The 26,736-nt window shown below is 45.1% G+C and overlaps 1 long non-coding RNA gene across 1 annotated transcript; it reads left to right on the forward strand.

Moving 5' to 3' along the window:
- LOC110399021 lies at positions 12,077-26,307 on the forward strand. The gene is made up of 3 exons (XR_002438827.1): positions 12,077-12,307; positions 14,365-14,482; positions 25,491-26,307. It is a non-coding gene; the product is annotated as an uncharacterized LOC110399021 (long non-coding RNA).

Genomic DNA, 26,736 nt, shown 5'->3' on the forward strand with positions numbered 1-26,736 from the left:
CCGCTCTGCTCCATGACCCCTCCCCGCACGGCCCCGGGGAGGCCGCACCGCCGCTCCCCGAGCGCCCTCTGCTGTCACGCCGGGGCTGGAGCAGGTACGGGAGGCGCGGACCGGGGGCTCCGGGGCGGCTCCTCCGCGGCTCCTCGCCGCCCTGCGGCCATTTGCAGTGGCGGTAATACCGCCCTCGTCCCCTCCTCCCCTTTCCCACCCCATGCCCTGAGAACCAAAGAGCGGATAGCCCGGGTCATCCCGACTTCCCCAGGTGCTTCCTCAGGTTTGCCGCGTGCCTTGAGGACTGCCAAAAAAACCGGGCTCAATTCGCGGCTTATCATCTTTGAAAGCCTTCTTAGAAGAAATATGGTTTCTAAGGGAGGAGCTGAGCGAAGGCCCCTTTGAATTCGCTGACCCAAATGAAGCGACGCCCGAGCCCCCGTGCCCGCTGCAGCAGCTCCTGCCACACTGCTCCCCTTTCAGCAGCGTTTTACTCGGAGGAAATGAAAGCATCGGAAAAGGAAACGGGGCTGAAAAGGCTCAGATCCCAAGCGAGCGAGCCTTTGTTTTCCCATTGTGCTAGCCCAGCTGAGCCTGTGTTGGAGCAGAGCCCTCCTGCAGCTGGGCCCAGAAACAGCAGCCAAAGAGAAACCCCGGCAACCGTCAGTGCAAAAGGAGAGGGATGTGCAGAGCCTGCAGCGTTCGGCCCTGGCGGGGAGGAGAGGTGAGGGGCTGCTGCTACACATCCCCAGGGTCGCTGGGGCCAAAAAGTGGCTTTGGAAAAGCACCACTGTGCATTGGTGATGCGTGCGCTGCTTCACACGTGGAGCTGGTGGTGTATCTAACATTTCTGCCCAAATCCTTCCTCGACGCCATGCCTAAAACAGCTGGGCACTGCAAGAGTAAGCATTGTCCAGAGCACAGCCCTGCTAGCTCAGTGTCAGCACTGGGACAGCACTGCCTTCTCTTTCAGTAAGCAAGGGGTTCAACTCAGCCCGGCTTCCCCTGTGCGCCTTGTTCAGGGAATGGTCTGGTGGGTGCCCAACCAGTGACAGGTGCCTCTAGAAGGGAGCCCATTGCTCGGTGGCTGATAGAAAAAGGGATGAGTCTGGTGGAGCTGCGGGGAGAGGGCAAGGCATGGCAACACCTGTGTTTGAAGATGTGGTCCCTCCCTCTGTGTCAGTGATAAACCTGTAGCAAGCAATACTTTGGAGGTGGCAAGGTTGACCCATGGCTTTTCTTGCATTTCTTAGGCAGAAGAGGTCTGCTGGAAGCATTAAGCAGTGCTCAATGCAAAAGCCTCACAGTGCTGCAGAGCTGTGCCATATACCCACTGCAGCTGAGATTGTGGTCCTCTCTTGGGCTCCATTTGCTTGAGCTGAAGATGATGCTGTCCTCTGTGACCAAAAGAGCCTCCTCTGATGCTCCACCTCCAGGGGTGAACCTGGAGAATGGTGCCTCAGGGACTGTGCCTTTCAAGAACCCTGTGAGTCTCTCTTGGCCTAACTCTGAAGAGCATGGCATGACTGAAGTAAAGCAGCTGGGGACACAGACTCCAGTGCTTGTGGTGATTTGTTCATTCCCAGACTGAGGGCCTGTCTGCCTGAATTCTTACTTTAATGAAGCTGTGATCACAGAATCATAGAATGGCTTGGGTTCAAAGGGACCTCAAAGACCATCTAGTTCCAGCCCCTTGTCATAGGCAGGGTTGTCACCCACTAGGTCAGGCACTAGATGAGGGACTAGATCACAAGGGAAGGGCTCTGCCTGTTAACCCTGCTGCTAAACACTGCAGCAGCTGTTAGGGACTTTAAGAGCACAATAGCATTGCCGTTGTCATTGCCCTGTCATGCAAATGTCTGTCTGAGTAAGGGACCCTGCTTTAGTTTTCCAGTCTCATCGCATTGGGTGGGTTTTTGGTGGACCTTCTTCGCGGATCTGTGTTACTGCATGAATGTTTTTATTTATTTTTGGAGAAAGGGCTTTTACGCTGCATAATTACTGAGGGGAAAAAGGCTTGATCCTTAAAGGCTCCCCAAAGTAAATAAATTAAAAGAACCAGCACTTGAAAATTTCTCTTTATGCTAATGATAGGAGAGACTGATGACTTGGGGCCTCTGAACTCCTGGAGTCAAACAATATTGCTTCCACTTCCTGAAATGAGTTTTACTTAAAGGATCTGCCTGTGTTTTCTCCAGCTGATTAAGGATCTACAATGTTTTATTCATGCTCAACCCGGGATTATCAGCAGTGTTTTACATTTCAAACCAACCATTGCCAAGACTTCCTCAGCTCAGAGACGCTGTGCTTCCTCAGTGCAGCTCGAGGCTATTCCTAGAGAAGGTGGCACAGCTATTACTGTTCGTTACCCTTGTTCACTAACCTCTGTAGTGAACTGTACAGCCTTTGCTGGCTCATTTGCCTTTTTTTTTTTTTCCCTTTCTTTCCCCTTTTAACATTCCCAAAACTCTATGGCAAGTGATCATCTTTGTATGAGTCAGTGTTGAACCAGCGAAGTGTCAGATTTTATCCAAAGAAGGAGCTGCACTTCAGCACAGGGTGAAGCATTTCTTGGATATACACGAATATCTCGACAGCGATGTTCAGACGTCTGCAACTAGCCAGGCTGCTTCTGCCTGACCTGGGGACACTTGGGCCTCGATGGTGACCGCTTCCATTTCCAAAGTGTCACCATTCCTACGAGCGAAAAATTCCCCTTTTGGTGTAAACCCCAAAGGGACGAGAACGCAGCAAAAAAGAGAGGGAGCAGTCCATCGCATTTGCAAATGCATTTGCAAAGGTCCCGACTGCTGAATCTTACTGAAGTCAGTGGTTGCACCAGCGAGTAATTCAGCTGTCTGAAGGAAGCACTTGGAGAAAGCCCTGTGTCTCAACTGCATGGTTACCGCACAGCAAAGAGGGTTATATATTAAAATTGTGAGACTGTTTAAGCGCTCTGTAATTAACTGCTGTCTATTTAACCAGGCAGCTAAAGCAAGTTAATTCGCTGTCAGTTAGGAGACTTATTAAGCATCCGCAGGTTTTTCTTTTTAACAATTTACTGGTCCATCATTAACTACCCCTAGATTATCTTGTCAAATTGATAATTAAATGCCTCAAAAATTCATTACAGACTCAATATATTAATAGGAATATAATTAAGTAATGTTTGCTTATGCGATCTGCAGTTTATTACCTGCATGCTGATTTATCTCCAAGGCATTTACTAAACCTTAGCTGTAGCCTGTTCAGAATCAATACAGGCCCAGGAGTCAATAAACACTGCATTAGATGCAAACAAGCTGTTTAATTGGGAGAACGCATTGAAGTTGTCTTCTGGATCTCCTGTGAGTTTGATAAGGGAAGCATGATCTTAGAAACACCAACCAAAACTCTGTGGTTGCTATTTTATGGCTGGGTCGGAACCATCCCTGAAGAACTGGTCTGATTTTGTTGCCTGTTTGCACTGGGCTCTGTAATCCGTTAGGGGCTGCCTGAATTGGCCTTACTGTGCTAGTAAGTTGGTGCAGGGGTAAATCAGAGGTTCTATTTTGTACCAGAGACTGGAGTTAACTCCTTTGTCCTGCATGAGAAAGATAACAGCTGAACCATTCCCTTACATTTGTAAACCCTTGGACTTTGCACGTAAGGTGGATTTTTCAGAGTCTTTAAAAGTCACTTCATTTAACTTTGTTAAGTTTGAATTATGGAAAATTGTAATTTTTTAAAACAGGAGGGGAGCAGCGCTTCTTCTGCTCTGAGTAACAGAGAAGATGGACCAAAACAGCCTGCTGTATGCAGAAAGTAAGGGAAACTGTGTGCACAGCTGTGCTTCAAGACATCGGCTTGCAGTTAAGATACGTTATCACTGGTTACCATCTGCCAGGATTAACCAACCTACAGCTCAGCTATTGATCAAGATAATAAACCTGGGGGGGGATGTGGCCAGCCTTCCTCTGCAGCTGTGTGTACCTCATGATGTTGTGGTGTTGTTGGGAGGAGGTGCCTGGACCCCGGGCTGCACCCAGAGGTGCCAGAGCTGCACCCATCCACAGAGCCGTCTCGTGGGGCTTTTGCAAGCTACAGCTCCGGGTTTGGTTTTGTGGCTTTCTTGATAATTTTAAAGACTGGGGAGTTCCCGCTCAGATGGGTTTAAGCTTGTGCGTATGTGTATATGAAATTCATGACTTAAGAATAAATAGTAAGCTGAATTGTTCCGAATCGCAGCGTCACAAAGCCTGTGGAGTAGAGGGTTATCCTGAAAATAAATTTTAAAAAGGTTAAAGTTAAAATAAAATCATAGGATATCCGAGTTGGAAGGCACCCACAAGGATCATCGACTCCAACTCCTGGCTCCACACGACTCCCTAAAAATGAAACCATGTCAAAGCATAACAGCGTTGTAGCAGTCCTCTTGGGGACTTGAGCTTCCCTGTGCTGTTCAGTAGTGTCACAAAACACCTGTATCATCATCAAGAAGACATTTTGGTGTTCTGTGGCCCTGATTAGGTGAAATTAATGTTTTACGTCGTATATTGACATTTTGGTCGTACTTCTACCCCTTGGGGGTGACTATTATTGCTTTGCTGCCCGGCTTTGTGCTACGGTACCCCTTCTGGGAGGAGGCCCGGAAAGAAGCTGGCAATATATGGGATGGTTCCCTTTTCTCCATCGTTAAACTGACATTAATCACAACCAACCTATGACAGTGTGTGAATGCAGACCGGAATCCAAGATAGCTCTGACACGTGTCTGATTTGTGAGCAATTCTCTGGGGTTTAATCTTTTTTTTTTCCCCTCCTAACTTACGGCTAATTCGGCTTTGGTTTTCACACTTAAATATATTTGGGCTGTTTTCTTTCCAAAACTGGTATTCTACTTTTTGAATTACACGAGAAGCTGGCCAGAACCAAGCTGAGCATTCCTGGAGCAGAGTTCCCAGCAAGCATGTTTGTGTGTGTGCAGCCCTCAGTGTCTGCCAGGCTCTTCTGTAAAGTGTTCATAATACTTAAAATTTAAAAAAAAAAAAGCTGGATTTTGATCTGAAAAGCATGCAGCTCCAAGGAAGCCTGCTTGCTGGAAGAGCAGATACGAGGGCAAAACTGGAGCTGGTATCTACAGGGCATTTTTCCATGCGTTCTGTATGTGCATCATCCTTCCCTTCGTCTGTCTGGATGTAGAGCCTCACAGGTCCTGACCAGGAATGCAGAACTGCTGTAAAATTCACACTTGCTTGTCTACTAAGAGCCTTTGCATGGGAAATTTGGTTAGGAAATATTTTCCTGCTTCGTCCTTCTCTGAGCTTTACTGGAATTAAAGCTGAACCAAACTTTTCTGAAAACTCTGAAATGCTTCAGTAACTTCTGTTTGTTTTCCTCATGCCTCTGTACTTGGTTTCTGGCAGGGCCTGAAAGCAGCACTGAGTCACTCGGTAAAGAAGACTATTTTGACAGCATCCCCCTGGCCTGAGCAGGAAGTTCTCAAAGCCTGAAGACATCGAGAGTTCTGGATCTCGCATGGTTAAAGCCCAGATGTGCAAACCCTGAGAAGTGCTTAAGCTTTTGGAAATGTTTAGACCACGCAAAACTGGCAGGACAGAGAACCTCATCTGTCACCAGAGTCAACCAGAAAGGTGGCTGCAGCACAAATCCCCAATCTCACAGTCACATTCTTTGAAGTTCTATTCCCTAACATGACTACTTTTTAAAAAGGGGAGGGGAACAGTGGGGAAAAGCTCCATCTTACTCACCAAATCTGCAATCTCCCTGTATTCTGAGTCATAGCTGCTGGCTGCACTGACAAAAGCAAGCTTCTTTAATTTGATTTCTATCCTCATTAGTACAGTAGAGGGGGCACAGCAAAGACAGGGACAGCAATAGGATTGTGCAAGCATCAACAAGATGATAAATGGGTCCCTCAGTTTTCCTTGCTGGGAAGAATAATAATAAGGAGAAGCCCAACTTTTCTCCCAGACCTCAGCAGGAGTTTTGCAAGGTAGAAGTTGGGTATGGGAAGGGAGGAGGTTGGGAGGAAGGGGGGCGAGTTGTTTTTCTGTAGAAGAGAGATACATTTATGAGCATTCGATGCACCACCGTTGTTCCTCTGTACAACACCATGTCAGTGTTGCTTTACATAAAAGAGGCACCGAAGCAGATCCCTCCACCAAGTATAAATTTGGCAAATGGGCATTTCCCGGCAGTGCTTGCGTGTGACGTGATGCTAAGGGAGTCACAGAGGAGGTTCACCCCGTGTGAATTCAGCTACCTGCTTTCATCTTCTGCGATGAGGAAAGAAAAGAAACAAGTGAAGGATCGAAAGGGGAAGAGCTGGGTCTCTCGGTATTCGCTAGCTATACGGTGCCTGCCGTGAACAAGTCAGCGCTTGTTAGCACTTCCTACGTGGTGGGATGTGGCACACCACACTCCTCACCCTGTGCACAGAAGAGGAAATTGCTGATAACTGTGATAGTTTGCTGTTGGGCTACCTCACTTGGGTTATCTAAACTGTTATAAAATAGATCAAGGTGAAGAAAGGCCCCTTTCGGTTGCATGCTAAATATCGCTCTGCTTTCAGTACTCCAGCGTTATCTGTTGCTGCTCTGCACTGTCAAGCTGAGTTCTCACCCTGAAGCAGTTGTATTTCAGCACTGAATGCAGCAATTCCTAACATGTGAATGGCCGTATGCCTTACAATCCCACAGCCAAAATCTCCATTAGAGTTTATTTTTTATAGCAGCTCCTACCTTTGTGTTTGTAGAAGACTTTGGGTACCATCTGGGAAAAACTGTTCTTTGTTAAATTCCCCTTTATTCCCCTTGGGTTATGTTTTTAAGGCAGGAGATGCTGAAGGATGTTCTGAGGACGGTAAAAGCAGCTTGAAATGAAGATGTAGGAGGAAAAGTACTCAAGCTGTTTTTCTGCTTTTGCAATTGAAAGGAAACTCATGATATAGCAAATTTTCAATGGCACAAGAAATTTTGCTGTCTACTTCAACATGGCACTATTAGGCCAGCAACAGGGGGAGCAGCTGCTCAGCCATTGTATAATTGACATCACTGATAATGACCTTGGATTCATAATTAAAGTTCATGAGGATCAGAGGAGGAAAAAAAAAAAAACACCAAAAAAAAAAACCCTATCCTTACAAAAAAAGCATACAAACAACTGTGTGAGTGAGCACATCGGAACACAACTGAGGGCTGAAGAAATCTTGCCAGTCCCAGGGCCCCGCAGGGGGTGAGATGTGGGCGCCGGTGCTGGGAGAGTTTCCAGCTGTCTCCTGGTGATGCTGAGCAGTTGACCAGAAGTGCTGACATTTCAGGAGGAGGTCAGAGAAGTTGAGATTAGAACACGCTGCTGAAAACAAGAAGAAGAAAAAAAAAATAGTTTTTTTTGCTGGGAGTGAGTGAACAGGTTCATGGCAGTAACACCAAATCTACAGCAAGGCACACTGCCTCCGAGAGTAGTCAGTGCCTCAAAAACACATACTGGCATGTGTTGCATGTCGATAGCTCCTTTATCATACATATTTGAGAGCTCAGACTTCAACTGCCACCTGAAATGAGCACTGTGGTTTTCTTTCCCCGCTCAGTGGGTTCTTTGGTTATGATTCCGTATCCTTTCCTGAGGCTCTTTAGAGTCCCATGTAACTTTCATCCATTTCTCTTTCTAGCAAAAATATATTTCAGGAAGTTCCATAATTGCACATGTCTATATGGTGAGGTTTGGCACAGAAAACCTGATGTGTGGTTGGCTTCTTTTTCTTCCCTTTCAACTTACAATGTTTAAATTGGGTTCCTACACAGATTCAAAAAATGCATTCTGCTGGGTCACGCTGGAGCTTTGAGTCATAACTTTTGTTTAACAGGGAAGAAAATCCACTAAGTGTTCTGCTGCACATAGTCCTTATGGAGAATCCCACACTGTTCGTGAGTGTAGAGAATTTGCCACTCAGTTTCTATTGTGCGTTTCAAACTACAAACCTGCAGACAAGTGTGGCAGTGCTCAGAGTTCAGCAGTACTTGAGTACTCTGGGTTTTGTTTGGGTTGTGCTTTATTAGGCTTTAGGCTATTAAGGGGGGGGACTCCAATTTCCTTTAATAAATAATGTTTGCGTGTGCTTGGGAAATGCCAGTCATGTTTTGGTAACTACTGAAACCTAATGCATGAGAAATGTAAAGCTGGATGAGCACCGTTCTACTCCAGAGTTTGAGCTGCATTCTTGGATGGGGTTACAAGCCTTTTTTACTGTGGAGTAGGAGCTCTGAAGCGATTCCTTTCAGAGCTGCCTCAAAACACCACTAAATGGCTGCTTTCATGAGACTGATTCTTAATCAGAAGGCGCCTGGTACCTTATGGAAGATGTCAAGCTAGGCTTGAGATTATTTGTGATGAAATTAAAAATATGGTCAGTAAGATACTTGTGGTTTAAGACTCATGAAAAATATTTGTCTTGGTACTCAAAATACTTAAACTAGAATGATTCAAAATCAATGTGGAAGAGTAAAAGGATTAAACGCTGGCTTGGAAACACATCCCAAAATGTAATTGTAAACAGGAAATCAGAACGGAGTGGGTGTATTTCTCGCGGGGTCTCCAAGATCGTTTTGTAGCCCTGAATGACCAAATGTTTTATGAAGGGCCATGCAGAAAACAGCAGTCAGGCACCAGCATGGCACGGGTCAATAAGGCCTAGGTAGGGCCACGCAGCACTCGGGGCCGCTTGGTGAGGCGGGCAGCTGAAACACTGCGTTCTCCAGTGACCTCACATCCAGAGAGGGAAGGTCTGGCGAAGCCAACTCCTTTCTGCTGCAGCCATTTGCTCAGAGCTCCTAGTGCATTCCAAGAGCGCATGATCCTCGTGGGAAAGCAGCACTAACAGTGATAAAATACTTGAACTGCAGCTGTCCCCTATGAGAAGCCTATTAATTAAACAGACAACACTGTCAGGGTGCCATTGTTCTTGCCTGGCTCTGCAGTCCATCTGAGAAGAGGAGTCATCGTTACAAGGATGGGCCTTACCAGTTATGGATGCGATTGCACTAGAAGAAGTTGAAATGCGGAAGAGAAGTTGCTCGTGGCATGTGAAGAATGAGGCTGTTCTAGACAGGATGCCAGGAGGTCTATGACCTCCTAGTCAATGGAGAAAGGTCCTTTTTTAGACTCCTAAGTATGCCTGGATTCAGACAAAGTGGAGTTTGCTCCAGCCAAGCTTCCAGCCATTTTCCCTGCTGATGAGTTTTCCTGTTTGCTCTCATTGCACAGGGTGGACTGATGGAGCTTACACTGACTTGGACAGAGCAGAGGAAGTTAAACATAGCATCTGAAAGAATAAAGAACGAGGATTAAGTACTGCACAGGCTGTTGGGGCTGAGTTATGGCGATGAGTTGCAAGAAAGAAATGGTAGTGGTAGGCATTTCCAGATCTGAGTTTAACTGTAGCTGGAAGCTACAGGGCAGCAGGACCTCCTGATGTAGATAAAATATAACAGTGCTTCCAGAGCTCCCTAAAATACTCTTCCATCAAAACTAATGAACATATAAACCTTGCAGTCATCCTTGTTCTCTGCCAGTGCAAGCAACTAGACAGGTAACAACGTCATTTAAAGCCTGATCCACCTCTGTCAGCATGTACACGGAGTAGGCGCAGAAGAATGACAGCTCAGGTTTGCCCATCCAAGATGTGAAGCAAGATCAAGCACGGTTACTTGAGGAAGAAATAAGGGGCAAGATGGCCATGCATGTTCACACATGGCTTATAAAACTGGTGGTTGTGTTGTCTTGGCTCTGTGACGATGATGCCCCTACTGATGGAGCCTCCTCCTGCCTCACCTCCTGGTGCTGGCTGGCTGCTGGTTTTGTTTTTGTTTTTTCCTTTTTAAGGGCTTTTAAAGGGCTGTTTAGTTTTGCTTTTAAAGGGTGAAGAGGGGAAAAAACAGCTTCCAGAAAAAAACAACAGCTCAAGCTCCAGGAGCCAGATCTTAGCATGAGAACCCAACCCACTGTAGGGGAGGGCTGTGTCAGATCACTGCATGCTCCAGGAGCAAGAATTCACTGCCTGCTGAAAAACCACAGAACTCAGACCCTATTTGAAAGAGTAACATCTTTGATATCAAAAACAAAAACAACAAAAAAAACCCCACCACCCAGCCAATAAAAAGCCTCAGACATACAGGATCCCATTCATGGTGGGAGGGATTTGGTAGAAGTATTTTCCTTCTTTAAGGTTTGGCACAGCCCTAAAGCAGTCTCTTTAAAAGCTTCCAGAGCCGATTATATTTTGGATTGTGTTTCAAATCGCCCTTCCCCCACCACGTTTGGTGGGTCCTCAAACAAGTTCCCAGAATAAATTAGACATAACGGTAGTGGGATTTTTTTTTTTTTTTTTACTTGAGGAGGAGGAAGGCATAAATGACACCAAATTCTGTAATGGAAAGAAAAAAATAGTGTGTATCGGAAACTGCTGCTGAGTGACTCATGCTGCCGGACAAACGGAACCTCACTCATCACTCCATCTTCATCCTCCTCCTCTGGTGAGAGAAAAAGTCTTGGAAAAATATCAGCACCCCCCCGCCCTGCTTCTTCTCCTGTGGCATCTGTACACAGGGAAGCGGTCCAAGCCACAGCAATGGCTTCATGTGCTTCTTGGGGCAGGCTTTTTTTTTGCTGTGTTTTAATGGCCAACTAGGAAAAGCCTCCGAGGTGACCTTGGAAAAATGTATGCACCAAAGGAAAAAGTCTGGGGGGGGAGCATTGGAGTTCGTGTGTGCTGTATGTTTGGAGGGGTTTTTTTTTTTTTCCTAATAGTGTTTTTCCAAATTTCCACTGAAATAAATTTGCAAGTTATAATTATTTTTTTTTACGAGTGGGAAGAGAGGAAAGGATGCGCCGTGCGAAAGGCAGAAGGAGCTGGGCACAGCTCCGACTTAAATAAATGCTGCGTCATAAGAGTGTAAAGGGTAGCGCAGGGGGAAGGGTGGGACGCACAAAATCGCTCTGTTTCTCCTCTCTTCAGGAGAGTAATCAGCATTTTTATGAAACTTATAAGCAGTATACGAATTAAATAGATGTTTTTATTACTACAAAATTGGGGGGAGTCTTTTTTTTCTTTTTTTTTTTTTCCCCAAAAAAACATCTTTTGCAAACTTTTGGCACTGTCTACCAGAAGGCCGCTTAAAATGCATTTTTTTGACTGCCAGCTGCATCCAGCCCAGCTGCGGGCACAGGGAGGTGTTCTCCAGCACAGCCCCTGCCCAGCAAATGCCTTTTCAGTTGTAGGGGGGCTGGGCTGAGCAGGTAGATGCAATGGCTGTGTTCCTCCAAGCTACAAAGCTCGCTCAAGGAGATGCTGTGTCTTGTTTGTTGTTCACAAACAGGTTAGTTCTTTACTTCTCACTTCATCCCCAGCTTTGGGCTTGAGTTAGATTGTGCATTGACTGAAAATGGCCGTGTAGAGGTACTATACTATGTTCTGTCATGCTATTTGTGATTGTTTTCTCCACAGATGAAGCTGTTGTCATCCCATGACGCCTCTTTCAGTGCAACTACTTTGCCTCCATGTCTTCCCACTGTAAGGCTCTGCCCTCTATCTGTCACCCTATGCTCTCTCCAACCCAGCTCTCCTCATCACCAGCTCAGGTTTGCACATCATGGTGTCTGCAGAACTCAAGAGCCCCCAGGATGCTGGAAAGGAATGATGCCAGAAGTGGAGAGTGGCCTGCAACAGCAGCTTGGGGCGGCCACAAACCATCTGAGGACGTGGGACAAGGGCACTGGTCTTCTTTGCCCAATTGACACCTTTCAGGGATATGTACACAAAACCTGCCCCTTCAACAAGAGATGTCCTCTCCTTTTGTTGGCACGTAACTACCTTGGAGCTCCTTCCCTCACCCACAGCCCTTCCCTGGGCTCATGAATCCCCATCCCCGTCCCCATCCCCATCCCCATCCCCATCCCCGTCCCCATCCCCGTCCCCATCCCCGTCCCCGTCCCCCTTGCACAGCTGGGGCAAGAGCCAGCCCTGCTTCTGCACCCCAGTGCCTGCAGGCAAGGGACGAGCCCCAGCTGCCTCCCCCAGCTGATCCTGTAAGCAATTGCTGAACAGCAAATGACTTTCAGCTGGACTGTGTTAACCATGGGTGGTGCTGCCCTGAGAGATGGCTGCAGGGAGCACTGGCTCTATTTAAGACAGTATCTGCCAGCCCTTTTTGGCCTATGAGTGGTGGGGCAGTTGTGTTGGGGTGGTGCTCTTGGTGGTTGCCTGTGGTCTCCAGGAGTATTGTGCCTGTGCTGGTGGCCCTGGAAAAGCCTTCCTGACTGTAAGTGTGAGGGCTTCTCTGCTTTCCCTGTCTCCTTCTTTTCCTTCATTCCACAGGAAAGCAATCATAGTATCAAGTGTTTTCTAATAACTTTTTAGGTTGATGACTAATTTTTTAGCTGTGTTGAATGAGGGTGTAGTAGTTTGACATTAAGCCCTGCTGTGAAATAGGTGGTTGAGTGAGAAAGGCACCAACGAATCTGTGCAGGAGGGAGACTTTTGAAATATCCTAGCCTCAGCAAAATCTCCATTGAGAGGCTAAAACTAATCCATTGTTGGGTAGGAATCCATAAGAAAAATTAGCTTTGCTGGACTTGATGTTTGTGGCCTTGCCTTGCTGGCTGTGGGAGGGAGGCCTAAGCAACTCCTCAAAACCCTCATTCTACCCTGGGCAAGGGTATTGGATTTCAATTTGGGCTTTGCAGATGGACCCCAAATGAACTGGAGGACTTCTGAAAATTGCAGGGAAATCAGTTATGGGTTTGGATCCCAAAATTCCCATTCCTTGCAAGGAGTTATCTGAGTGCTGCCTCAGAGGCTGTCCGTACTGAGCTACTAGGCCCAGTCACAGGCTCTGAGGTGCTTTCTTTGGCATGAGCTCACTGCTCAGCACCCCGGGTTTACAGTCCCATATGCCCACCCCAGACTCCAGGCAGGCCTATTCTGTGCCTCTCCTGCTGCAGTCCTCTCAAGTTGTAGGATGGTGAGGAGAGTGAGATGAAGTCAGCTTTCTGTGTAAATCAGCTGATGCACTGTATAAAACAGGTCTACATTTTGAACCTAGAATTTTCTTTAATAACAAACCAGGGTCAATGAATGCAAAGCCCTGTGCAGAGCCTTTTACTGTGTTAGTCATAGCTTGAGTCCTTTGTGTTCCCACTTTTAATGGTAAGTATTATCCAACAAGCCTTGTTATAGCGTGGTCTTTGGAGAGTGTGGAAGTTGGTAATGATGGTGTCTGAATGCTGTTCCAGAGATCGCTGCTACAATTCACAGCAGATAATAGGAGCCACAGCCAGACAGATAATAGAACTGACTGAGATCCATTTATTGCTAAGAGACTGTCTGAATATTTGTACATAGCCTGAGCCACCCCACCCTCCTTCATCACATTTCCTAGGGAAGGAGGGGGGGAGAGGGAAACATGACAAAAACAAAACAGAAGCCTAGGGCTGAATAGGGAGGAAATAAGAGATTTTCAGACTGATGCTTTTTTTCATAGCTATTTTTATGGCCCTTGCTGTAACTGAGGCAGAACACTATAGATTACTAATGCGTTTATGGCCTGCTTCTACAAGTGGAGTTGTGGGAACACTGTGGGGAACAAGTGGTGGATGGTACCCAGCCTGTCTGAACCCTAAGGTAACGTGTGATTGCAAAGCCATCTTTCTTCCCAGGCAAATGAACAGAATGCTGGAAGGTTTCTGTGATGGGCTGCAGGCAAAGCCTCAAGTCAGGGACATAAGAGGTAGTCAGGCTAGGAGAGCTTGACCCAATTCAGAGTAGCATAGTTCACTGCCACTTGGAGTTTTCTTGGCCTTCAGCAGCTTAGGCCTTGCAGAAGCTGGCTGGAGAGGCAATTTGTGTGTGCCAAAATGTATATCTGTCATTCAAGATACTTGAGGGTATTGGTGTTTGACTGACACTGCCCCCCCCCACACACACACTTCTGTCTGTCTGGGAAGTATTAGCAGTTCTCATGGAGCATAAAAGTTTACTGCTTTCTAGGGTATCTAACATGGTGTTGGTGTGTGTGGGAAGTAAAATACTTGTTTCTATCTCTAATGACTGCAGCCTGTCTTTCAAGAGGACCCTTGGCTGTCTTGGCCCCTGACAGCTGTTTCTCGGATGCTTTTCCTGAGGAGCAAGGAATGGGAAAAGGCATTGTCCAACCCACCAACAAAGGTGGCTAGTGATATTGCTACCTCCTTCTATTTCATTGAGGTGATAGAGAACTTTTGTAGTCCTCCTGTTCTTCCTAGCTCTAAGGAAGATCTTTGGTCTGAGGACAGCAGCTTTGGTGTGATTTGACTGATGACCACTAATGACTCATTGCAGCAAACCTGGCCGTGCTATTGGAGGAGGTGATGCTCTGATAGAAGTTTTCAACACCTGCCTGCTGAGTGATAACTGGCTTGGTTTCCTGGTCTCCTCAGTGCAGGTTTGGATGCAGCCAGTAAGTAAACGCAGCCTTGTCCCCACCTTACCCTTTGCTTTGAAATGCTTCACTCATAGTGTTGAGTACATGTCATAGTGTTGAGTACACATCTGTGAGCCTATGATCTGAGGTTCTCGTGGCTCCCAGATGTTAAAGCTACTCAGCTGGTGTAGAGTCCTTGCCAGGAATGTCTGCTGTGACCTTTTCTTTTTATGAACCGCTTTTTTGCCTTCAGTGTGGAGGTGCGAAGGCCTTTACTGAACAAACAGTTTGTAATGAGGCTTTCTTGCCCTGTTCCTCGGTGGTTACTTAATCTGTTCTATTCAGTAGTGATCCAAGTTAGACTTGCTCCAATGAGGGGAAAAAATAAACTGCATTCATATGCAAACATGTATAGATCCAACTCTGCTCCCATCCTGGGTCTGCAAGCATGCAGATGAAGGGGATCAGGGCTTGGGTTGCGAACAAGGACTTGGGCTCTGTTCTTGGCTCTTAACTGTTGAGCCACGTTGTGCAACTTGTGTTGCCTTTTTGTGTTACATGGATTGTGAGTTGCTTTAGAGAAGGGCCATCTCTGTGCTTGAGAATGACCGCTGAGGGCTGATGGTTGCTGCCTACGATGGACAGGGAGGAGGCAACAATAGCTTTTACTTTCCCTTCTCTGAGTGAGGATGTGTATGTACAATGGTGAACAACACAGCTGGGTGCTCACCCAGCCCTGGGTACAGCAGGTACACCATTCTGAGAGTTCCTGATATTCCATTTGCTAATCTAGAAATAAGTAAGAGTGCCAGACTGCAAGACCAGAACTTAGGAGTCTCTATCATAGGCTCCTTTTTTCACCCATCCTTTTCACGCTGTCTTTGCAGACCAAAGATATGTAGTAAGAGGTATTGCACAATATGTAGAAGACCTCTGCAAAATTCCCAGTATCTTGAGTAGGTTAATGAAGGAATGTTGTTTCCCAGCTGGACGGAATACTTTTTTTTGTCTTGGAGAGCCTTTCGTCTTGCAAGGCTTCCCCTGGGAGACTGTGGAATAATGCTTCTGTTAGCATGAAATACTGGTTTTGAAACACTTCCTGAAGCTTTTGTGGAAGGAAGATGGATGAGTTTTTCTTCCTGTAACGTGCTGTACGTAGTGCCATTGGGACCCCTTGGTTGGTTTGGCCCCTTTTGGATGAAAGATCCCACAAGCGCTCTGCAAAGAGAGCATTTGCTTTGTTTGTTGCAGACTGGGTAGAAAGGGTTGTGCCAAGACTTCAGGGAAGGTGTTAAGAAAACTGGACTCACTTGCATATTAAGAAACATGCTAATCACAAAAGACACAGGTAAATATCATGTTAAATTTGGACTAATCTAAGATGTTCTGTTACTTTAACTGAAATCTATAGTTTAGGTAGTGGACATTCCTTGACTTCAAGGTCTCCCTAGTGCATTCATTCACATTCAGTTAGATTTGCTTATCAGAACTTCATAGTTCTCACAGTTCTTAATTCTAGACTGAACAGGAATGTCTTGAGCTGTGTCCAAGAACAATATCTATATAGTTTAAATATCACTTGGATTAGAAGAATTCCTATTCTAGAGGAATGAGTTCTAGGAAATGCTGCATTAATGCTGTGCATGACATTTTCATAACTTTGCTGTTGGGCACTTAAAAGTTCCTCCTGGGCCTATATTTAGGAGGAAACAAAAGGCAACTTTCTTTAAAGCTTAGGAACTGGCAGAGATTGAGGTCACCTAACCCCCCCAGGCTGTGCTTTCCTAATGACCAGGGAGACCTGACCTTTGAGTGCAGATGTGACCATGAGTGAGTTGTGGACAAGAGGCAAATTCTCATGCCTTGCTTTCTCCCTAGCAGAATGGATTAAGTGGTTCTTGGAAACACAGATAGTTCTTATCATGTATGTCTGGAGCTGTCAGAACATGCATGTTCTACCTGCTCCTGTAGTGATTCTTTTCTTTCTCTGAGAAACAGAATACGATAAAAGACAGGAAGAGCGTGCTGGGGGAAAGCAAAGGAAACCTTTCCATGCAGTTTTTGAGTTTGACCCTGGAGTGGCATGAAGTTATGCTCAAATCCTTCTTCATGTACAAGATCTTTTCTTAAACCATAACTTGCCTCTGCTCACCCTATATAATGAATGTATGATGCTACAACAGTAAAGTGAGAGTGTATTAGCATCACTATAACAAATACAAAACTAGAACAAAATCCTGGTTGAAATCCAAGACGTGAGCATGAGTTTACCTGCAGAGATGATCTGAAATGCTGTGTAAAATATGGCTGCCTAGAGGGATGGGCACGACCACCCAGGAACTCCCTTTGTAGTTAAAAACTTAGGGCACAATACACAGAGCTTTTCACTTCTATTTGCTACCAAATGCATGTATAGTTCACAAACAAAGTATCTGAAAAAACTTTCATGACCTCATCGGCCTGAGAGATCTGTGTTCCTTTTATTCTAGATTTGACAAGTGTCTCAAATGTGAAGAATAAGCAGAAAGCTATAGTATGGCATATCTGATTAATTTCAACTGTTATTGATAGTGGAAAGCAAAGCACAATATAATAGCTATTAATAATAGCACTTAAACAATGACAAATTTATTTTAATTTGTACTTCCAGAAGTCCACAATGGAGCCAGTACCTGAAGAATTGAGGCCTATTATCACTCTTTCACACTGATCTTACAGATTTGTTGGGCGGTTAAACAACTGTTAACTATCTTTTATCTTTTTTTTTTGCCTGTCCATTTACATTAAGCCCAAGACAACAGACTGAAAGCTGTCACTATCCAGCAAACTGCAAGGCAAGCCAGAGCATGTGATGATTTATGAGTTAAACAGCAAGAAAATCAGTCTACAATCAAAACCTGCCTGAAATGTTCTATGATAGAACACTTGTGTATATCACTGCTCTGAGATCATGCATCTTGTGCAATGCAGTCAGCGTTATGACATACTTAGCTGCTTATCCTCCGCCTCTGGTCTGGTTCATGTTTGCCCCTCATTATCTGCAGTTTTTAGTCCTGACTAAAATATTGGGCACCAGTGAGCCTTGTTGCTCAAGTCTTACTGAATGTCTCTTACTGGATGAGACACTGGGAGGACCCCTTCTGTTGCAAGTGACCAGGAAATGGTGGAGATACCACGGGATTAAAAAGACCCAGAAGAAATCCTGTCCTCTTGCCACTGCAGAGTGATAGTGCTGAGAAAGACAGAGTGAGGCTGTTCCTCGTGTCTCCCTTTTAAAAACACTACCTTCCCAGTGGGAACAGGACAGCCAGTTATCTCCCTTGAAGTCCTCAAGCTTTTGCAGCAATGTAACCTGCTGCCTAGAGACTTATTACAAGCTGGACCTTGTATGTGGTAATATTTAAAGTCATTCTAATTCCCACACTCAGCCAACCATCTAGATTGACTCTTGGAGGCTGTATAGCTCAAGATGAGGAGTTCTGACTTCTGAAGGAGTATGTGGCCCATCAGCTGCTCACTTCTGCTATATTGACTCTGCCTTAGCTTTAGACCAAGTATGTGTGCTGTGGCGATCAGGAAGAAGGATATGGCTAGCAGGAATTGCAGTAAGGCAATCCTAGCTGACTTCAGCAAAGATGCTGCCATAATTCCCTGAACCTGTAGCATGATGAAGCTGTAATACCCACCCTAGAAGGCTGAATAATTTTACCACATCCTGATTTCAGCATCTGCTTTTAGTCTAGGCAACTAAGTTTGCTGTAGTACTGGAGATAACTCAATGGTCTTGGGATTAATTTTACTGATCAGTGTGTGACTATGAGTAGTAGAGATCCATATAGTCCAGAAAGGGAAGATCCTAGCTTTTTGCCTAAAAATACAATCCACAGTTCAGTTCTTTCAGCCAGGAAATTTTTCATGATTCTAAGCAGAAGGTCTAGGATTTACTTTGTCTCTATCTTCCCCCTGCTGTTAGGGGGAGACAGATTTAACAGATCATTGCTCTGATCTGTTTAACACTTCTGACTTCCTATGAGTTCCCAGAAAGTGAATTTCATGTTTGGTTGCCAACTGAAAAAAAAAAAAATACAGTGGGGGTCTCTTATTACAAACTTTGAGTTTGATCAGCTACTAGCTGATCCAGGCCAAGGAAAATCAGAAGGCTGCTAGCCAGGAAATATCCCTGGATAGAAAAAGAACTTTCCAGAGTATTTTAGATCCTCAGATACTGTTAATGGACCTGGTTCCATGTTTTGGAGAATTTTACACTTGAAAATAAACTCGAGAGTAAAGGACAAAGAATTTAGTCATGGTAGCTTAAATTCTCCTCTTTTGAACCATGTGAATCATCAGGAGAACGGGAAGCTCTCCTGGGGGTAATTCCATCCAAGACTAAACTGCCTCTGAATTAACTGAGTCCCCAAGCAGTCTGATACCACAGGATGCAGATGTTTTAGTTCTGGCAAGTAACGTGAAACTACAGGCCAAGACTAGGCTATTTCTTTCTTTTCATACAAGTTGCTCTTTTTTTTTTAAAAAAAAGCAAACTTTATGCCTCCCAACTCAGACTATAAGCCTTGTTTAGAAATGTGAATGGGTGGATGTTCTCCTGCTGGCTTGGTAATTTGGTAGATGTTAACACAATGTAAATACAGTACAAGTACAGTTTGGCATGGTGTTTATAAAGACATATGGGAACTATCATTTTTATGCAACCTAGTACTGGGTTTAGTGCTTCTGAAGGGCTTCTGCATTGATTGTGTGTGAGCTAGACTATAGAATGAATGGATTATGGAGGGGAAAAAACGTGTGTGCTTTGTAAACAGGAAAATGGAAAAATCTAGATATATAATACAAAAAAGGAAAAATCTAAGGTCAGATAGTAAAAGGTTAGAAACTGAAGACTGTGTGTTTCTCCTCCTGTTTATATGACTTGAGAATGTGCTACAGAGAGCCATCACTGACACTGCCTGTCAGTCTAGACCTGTTGTGGCCCAGGAGAGAGGTGGGCTGCCAGCCACAGATGCTACAATGAGCCTGTGTTAGCAAGTAGTGATGTGCTTGTGGAGCAGAAATGTTGGATATCTGCTGTCAGCCAGAGCAAAAACCTAGGAATGCAAGTATGTGAAATGCCTGCCTGAATCAATGAATTGAAGTTGCCATGATCTTCATGCACTGCATATGGGATGTTCAGACCAGCAGGGGCTTCCTGACCTCTGCTAATATAGCATGTTGCAGAGCATCTCTCCATATCCCATGACAAAAGATGAGTATGTACACAAGGCAGGATGCCAGCAATGCCTTACCTGTGTTGCTGTGAGAGGCATTTTGCCGGGAGATGATGGCTAGGTGATACTGAGGATGTACCAGATCCCAGTCTGCCCAAAATAAACAGGACTACCAAAAGCTATTTACATAATGCGTGCTGTATTCTGACTTGGAGTTTATTTTCTGTCCCCAACTCTGGAAGCTGGTCTAACTTCTCTCAGGTGAGAGAAATAAACAAACTGAGGCTGTGGGAGGCTTCTCAGTACTGAGAAGAGTCCCAAAATGCACCTCATGTTCTCATCTGTGCCAGAAATTGATCACTGCTTCATCTGTCCAAGATGAAACACTTTGGATGCCCAACTCATGGGTCAAAGGAGGAGCAACCTATTCTCTTGTTGGTCATGCTGCAGCTGGAGCAAGTCAGAGAGAAGTCCATTATTACGTCTTTTGCCTACTAGGGACAAGAGACCATCATTAGGAAGGGTGACAACACAGGGTTTTCATTAAGCAAAAGGAAGGTTTCATGCAAAGCCAAGTTACTTTCATTGCTATGGAGGCTTCATGGCACTGTACTTCTTGGGTGTGGGCTCAGTCCCCCCATTGAGACTTGTTTATTCCAGGGCTCAGTAGGTTTCTGGGAAGTGCTGTAATAGCTGGGAGGAGATCCCATGGAGAGGGTGGATTCTCTTGGACACATGCTGTTTAACAATGCCACTGTCTGCAGAGGAACAGAAAATAAACAATGCAAAATCCCTGCCGTAAACCATGCAGTGTGCACAAACACCAAAATATGAATAGCCTCTCAGAAGGCAGCCAGTGCCAAGCAGCTTTACTGCTATTGTTATTGTGGTGGAGGAGCTAGAACCAGCTCTTCAGAATAGTCCAATATTGCCAATTCATAATGGGTTAATGGTCCCTGCAACTGAAGTATAATGGTTCTTGGTGAATGGGGGAAACATCTGTAGAAAGTAAGTTTGGAAGCAGTAAAAACTGCGATGAATTAATTTGATTTGATTCAGACATCTCAGGCAGAGAGAGCGAAAGGCCCTGTTTGAATCACTGTAGCAATTGCATGTAATAAAAGCTGAAGGATTGTCTCCACAGACAGATTTACCGAAGCACCAAGCAAAAGAAACAGGTGAAAGCACTCAGGTGGGGAGCAGAGTATAGCTGGAATGACTGAGTGTCTGAGGGCATCACTGAGCAGGGAGGTCTGGTGTGAGTGAATTGAATGATGGTGAGGATGGAGCATCTGTGCTGTTTACATTTCTGTGGAGGTGGTAGTTCCAAAGCTCTGCTTTGGAGAACCGGACCTTAGAGCTGGATGCTAGTAGCTGAAGTACATTAGATGTCTCTGGCACATATCTCCCACTCCATCTACAAGGAATCCAGGTTGCATCCTCCACGATTGCTTGGTGATGTGAACTGAAGTGCTTTAAGTGGAGGCAATTGAGAGATCTGCTTCTAAAGCATCCTGGTTATTTAAAGTTAGATGTTTGTGTAGACGTGCTCTTGCCATGCTGATGTGTGTTGGTTGAAGATGGAAACAGCTGTTGAAGCATGCCACCTGGATTTCTGCTGTAAAGCCCAGGAGCACGTTTGGGCTGAAAAAGTGCAGGGCACCTCGGTCCTGCCAGTTGTCTCTTGTGTGTTTCTTCTTTGCATGCAAGCTGGCTGAAGGTTGTTCTACTCTTCCATGCACAAGTTGCGGGCAATCTGTGGGGAACCTGTGGTTTGTGGAAAACAGCTTCCTGAGCCTTTGATGTGGCCACTGAGACCCTGGAAGAGGATTCCAGTTCTCTGCACAGACTTGCTGCTGTACTCGGTGCCTAGGTGGTAGATGCTCTTTTACCCTATACTCATCTATCCCATCAATTTGTGAGGTTGCTTCATGCTGAGTGGAGAACACTGCTGTTTTGTTTGTATTTTTTTTTTCCCACAGTGAATTGGAAACATGGGCTTTCCCCAGAGGAACCAGGTCACTCTAAAATAAGATAAACAACACCTATACTAATTGTACTGGAAAACAGAGCAGCTTCTGCTAGGCTGCTGTACGCTGTCCCTGAGCATACCCAGCAGAGCAGCTGGGTTCCAAGGGAGAGTTTTTTTTTCTAGTTGCATTTTAAGAACTGGAGAGGGGTGAGGTCAGAGAAAGAGTGAGACTGAGCCCTGGGGCCTGTCTTCTGTTCGCAAACACATCCTGTAGTGTAGATCAGTCAGTCAGCTCTCTTTTTTTTCCCCCCTCCTACTTTTCTAACATAGGAGACCTACTGAAGGTTGTATGAAGGAGACATGGGTAGTAAGTACAGTGGCAGTGATTGGCAGCACGTCCAGGTCCTAAACTTGGCTATAAGAAGCTCCCAAAGCATAGTGCTGTACTTCAAGCTCTTTTGCTCCTCCCTAGCAGCAGGTGCTCTAATGATCAGAGCTCTGAGAGTGAAGATATAAAAACCTGCAGTTAGTGCTGATGTTGGAGCTCTTCCTTAGGTCAGACACTTATAACTTGGTGCAGGGCAACACTTCTACCAGTGAATCCAGTGAGCATTATCCTAAAGCATGTGAACGCTACCCAAATGCTGCTAGAGGTTGTGCCATTCTTGCCAAATTATATCTGTATTGGCTCCATTGCAAACCGAGTTCTGAAGTCCTGAGATAAAAACAAAAAAAATCATGAGGACCCTTCTGGATCCGACTTGTAAGCATGGATCTCCATCTTGTTTGTCCTGTAAGCTCTCCAGCAATGAAGAAAGCAAATGCCAGCCTTGAAATGATGTGGTCCTTCTCTTCTGTCTTGCCAGAGTGCAGGCTTACATTGCTTGCCTTGCTGCTGTTGTGCTCTGAGCCTGCTACCAAGGACAACCATCATGTAGTTTTCAGGAAAGCGTAGGTAAGCCAGAGCAATGTACCTTTGAAATCATGTTATATAAGCTTTTGAAATCTCAAAAAGCAGAATTTTTTTGATGGACTGGAGGATCAAAAAAAATCCTTGCAGTATATAGGGATATTTGGTTTTAGCAAGAATGTTGTTTGTGCTGTAATTTAGGAATAGATGTCTCCAATTTATTTTTAGGTACCCCTTCAGTGAGTTATTAGGCATGCCTGACAGCCTGGTGCAAAGAACACCTTAGAGAATTAAGGAAATTTATCTCCTTCCAAACACCAGGGAGGTGAGATACAGAGACTAAAACCCACATCCTCAAAGGAATGTAGATTTGTAATTTGCACCGAAAACTGGTGGAGATAGCAGCATTTCCTTAGGGTTAGGGTTAAGCTGATTGACTTTTCTGGTATATAAGCATGTAATTGATTATCCTGGAGGTTCTGGGGCTAAGCGCTTTCCTTAGATCACGTCTGTTGGGGCACATGGAAATAAGCTCATGTTGCCTCAGTCACTGCTGCTGCCCCTGGTAGTGTTCCTTCCCTCTGGATCAGCTGACTGAAGCTCCCTCTCTGAATCAGCTGACTTCAGCTCAGTCTGTGGGAGCCAGGTGGGAAAGTAATCTGATTTTGGTGGAGTTATTACAGGTCTCTCCTTTCAGACTCAGCACAAGACCTTCCTCTCTCAATTTTGCTATGGCCTTCTTCTCAGCTGCGCAGTTCAGAGAGCCTGGACAGCCTCTCCTCTCCTTGCCTAACCTCTTGCAAGGAGCCATGAATTTTTGAAACGGCCTCTGGCTTGCTCTGCCAGCACTCCTTCACTTCGCTTTTTTTTTTTTTTTTTTTTTTTTTCCCCTCCCTGCAAGCCACAGTGAAGCAGTGCTTTGCTATTCTCCGGGGTGGGGAGTGGAGGGGTGGAAGTAGGTCATGGTGTCACGTAAGGCAGCTGAGCGTTAATGCAGAGCTAGGCGAGCGGAGCATACAAACTGTCGGATTGGAGAAGATGAATGATCGGCTCTGCGGGATGAACGGGGATGGACGAATCCATTGGGGAGCGGTGGGGGCAGGCGACAGCGCCCGGCCCTTGCTGGGCACCGAGCGGTGGGCGCCTACTGCGGCTGCTTGCTGCGCCCCCTGCTGGCGGAGGGCGGTCTCATTCTTTTCCCACCTTCTCCCAAATCTTTCTTTGCTTTTGCAAGCAGGGCTAGTGCTTTCCCCTCCCCCCCCCGTCCCTTAGGTTTTATAGATTTGAGCCCCTTGGTTTATTTCAGTTGTTTGTTTGTTTTCCAAAGTTAACATATGAACAAGGAGGGGCTTTATGTGCTCCAGTTCTCTTGATGCTCACCCAGCATCACTCACTGAGCCTGGAATAGATGTTTGAAAGATGGGCACGAGTCTCACCTTATATCTGAGGCAGCATTTCAAGATACCTCCAGAGTTTAAGGACAGATTCATGTCTGGAGATGTCTTATCCCTCTAGTAACTTGGGATACCATTTGCAGTTCAGATGTATGTATTTATCTTGGCTCCTTTTAGCTTGGAGAAGAGAAGGCTCCAGGGAGGCCTTGCTGCAGGCTTCCAGTACTTGAAGGGAGTTTACAAGCAGTGGGGGGACTGACTTTTATTTTCTATTTTTCACATGGTCTGATGGCAATGGGACAAAGGGGAATGCCTTTAAACTAATAGAGGAGAAAACTAGGTTAGAAATCAAGAAGAAATTCTTTACTCAGGGCAGTGAGGCCCTGGCACAGGCTGCCCAGAGAAGCTGTGGTTGCCCCATCCCTGGAGGTGCTCGAGGCCAGGCTGGATAGGGCTCTGGGCAGCCTGAGCTGGTGGGGTCTTCAAGATCCCTTTCAACCTAAACCATTCTATGATTCTTTCCTAATCCGACTTTATCCTATTTATTAAAAAATAAAAATCCCAGCCTCAAAAGGCAAAAGTGGTTGGTATTTAAAATTAGTACCTGCTAAAGGCATTTAATCTTCTTGCTGTATTTCTGTAGGCGCAGTGATTGTTTTTCATTTTCATCAGCCTGGTTATAGCATTGTTATTGTTACTTACAACAGGTTCACTTTGAGATTGCTGTTGGTCGATGTTTGTAGCTTCCATGCTCTCACTCAAAGAGCCTCTTCAAATCTTGGAATAAACCTTTCCTTGTGCCCAGGGTTTGAGGGCTATAGCAAGGTGAAATCTTGTTGTTTTTTACACTCTTCTGGTAATTAACAGGGCTGGTAGAGCACAGTCAGGGAACCCTCTAGCATTGTCAACATCTGCTGCTGCCCGAGCTGCACAGGGAAACAAGTACTAAAATCCTGCATCTAAGAGATGATTGATGCCTCCATCTTTTCCTGTTCTTCAGTCTATTTACTTTTCCAAATGCTTGGAAGTATTGGTGAGTGGTGCAAGCAGCAGTCTCCAGTCTAACCAGAGATTTCTCCTGCTATTGGCTCTGTGGTAGCGATTTTAAGGTTAGTTTTAAAGTAGGTTTGCCTAGAAAGAGAAGGATTCAGGAAGCTGCCATCAGCTAATAGGCACAGGCCAGAGATCTGCAGCTGGTTGCTTCTGTAAGCATGGTGTCTGGTGGTTGAGCTTGACCATGGCATGCAGTAAGTTCTCCCAATCGAGTGAGAACCTCAACAGTGCCAGCTGCCAATTATACCTCCCCTGTTAAAAATACATGTCTGATGTTTGAACTGGCTGACTTTAAATTCTAGCTTCACTCTGCTTTTAAAAGATCTTAGCTCCAAGGCTCTCTGAATGCTGTACAGACATCAGCAAGCCTTGATGATGCTCTTTTAAGGCTGCCTGGTAGCAGAATTACTCAAATTTTCAACTTCATAGAGGACTCTTGCACCAAACCTGATCTGTACTCATTTCTTCTTTCTTCCTCTCTCTTTTTCAGGAATTGCAACAAACCCTTCTATTGGCTGCTGGATTGAAGTCTAAATTCTGACCCACATGCGAATTTTGTGATTGGTTCCATTTGTTACAATGAGTGGTACTAATTATCTGGATCTAAGTATAATTAGATGAATCTAGATCATAAGTCTGGGAATTGTACCCAAAAATATGAAGTTCATTACCCTTTGTTCTCTAGTTTCACTGAATAACAATAGTAAGTACTAGCCATTCCTGCTCGGAATCTATTACAAGCCACCTCAAAGGCCAATGAAGCCTATAAAGAAAAAGCATGTAACCTATGGGAACAGCACATCCTTACAAGCTTGCAGAACTGCAGTCGTGGAGGAAGGTAGCTATACGTACCTCAGGGAGGATGCAAACAATTCACATTTTATTTTTGCCTAATACCCCAACCTTTATATTTTTACCCAAATTTGATAGTTTTTATTCCCTGATTTGATTCATTGTGTACATTCTTTTCTAGATAGCAGTTTAACTGTTGTTTTGTCATAAAGAGGTGATGCAGGTTCTTGTCAGTCTTAGGGTGATTCTGGGATGAGTGCTTCTACCCTAGTGTTGAAAATCTGAAGACTTCTTTATGTCTGCATTGAGTCTGGTTTTGTTTCTCTTCATCCTGAGAGATCTCTCTGGCTAGCAACCCCAGCGCAAACTAGAGAACGCTGTCTCTTTAGTATGAAAGAACTCATAACTGTTTCAGAAAGCATCGCTGTTTCAGTATCAAGCTGAAAGTTTGAGTATCCTGGAGCTTTTAGGGTAGTTACTGTTCTGCTAAAATAAAAACCTGAGCTCACGAGTGACCCTGTGGTGAGATTTGAATGACTTGTTTGCTTTGTTGGGACTAATTCATAAAATAGGCCCAGAGGAAATAGACAGGAAAACATGCAATTCATAATAACCCCTCCAGAGAATAACTCATTTCTTTCTCTTCCAGTAGTATTGTCAGGCTTCAGTGTACTTAAAAACAGACCTGGCACAGGGAGTACAGATAAGCTAATGAAAGGATGAAGAAAGGTTGTCTTCTTTTTTCCTTCCTAAACAAAGGATGATGATTTGTAATGAAATCCCCTTTAAATTGAGGTGGTTGTTAACATCCTTTGCTCTAGTTTTGAAGAGCTTTGTTTGCCTCCAGATCCTGAAGAACAGAAGATAGTATCTGGAGTTGCTTATGTAGCAGCAGGAGAATGAACAAATCTTAAATTTATGAAGAACTACAAGTACTCAGGTAG

This window comes from Numida meleagris, chromosome 4, assembly GCF_002078875.1.
Source record: "Numida meleagris isolate 19003 breed g44 Domestic line chromosome 4, NumMel1.0, whole genome shotgun sequence".
In the NCBI taxonomy this organism is placed as follows: Eukaryota; Metazoa; Chordata; class Aves; order Galliformes; family Numididae; genus Numida; species Numida meleagris.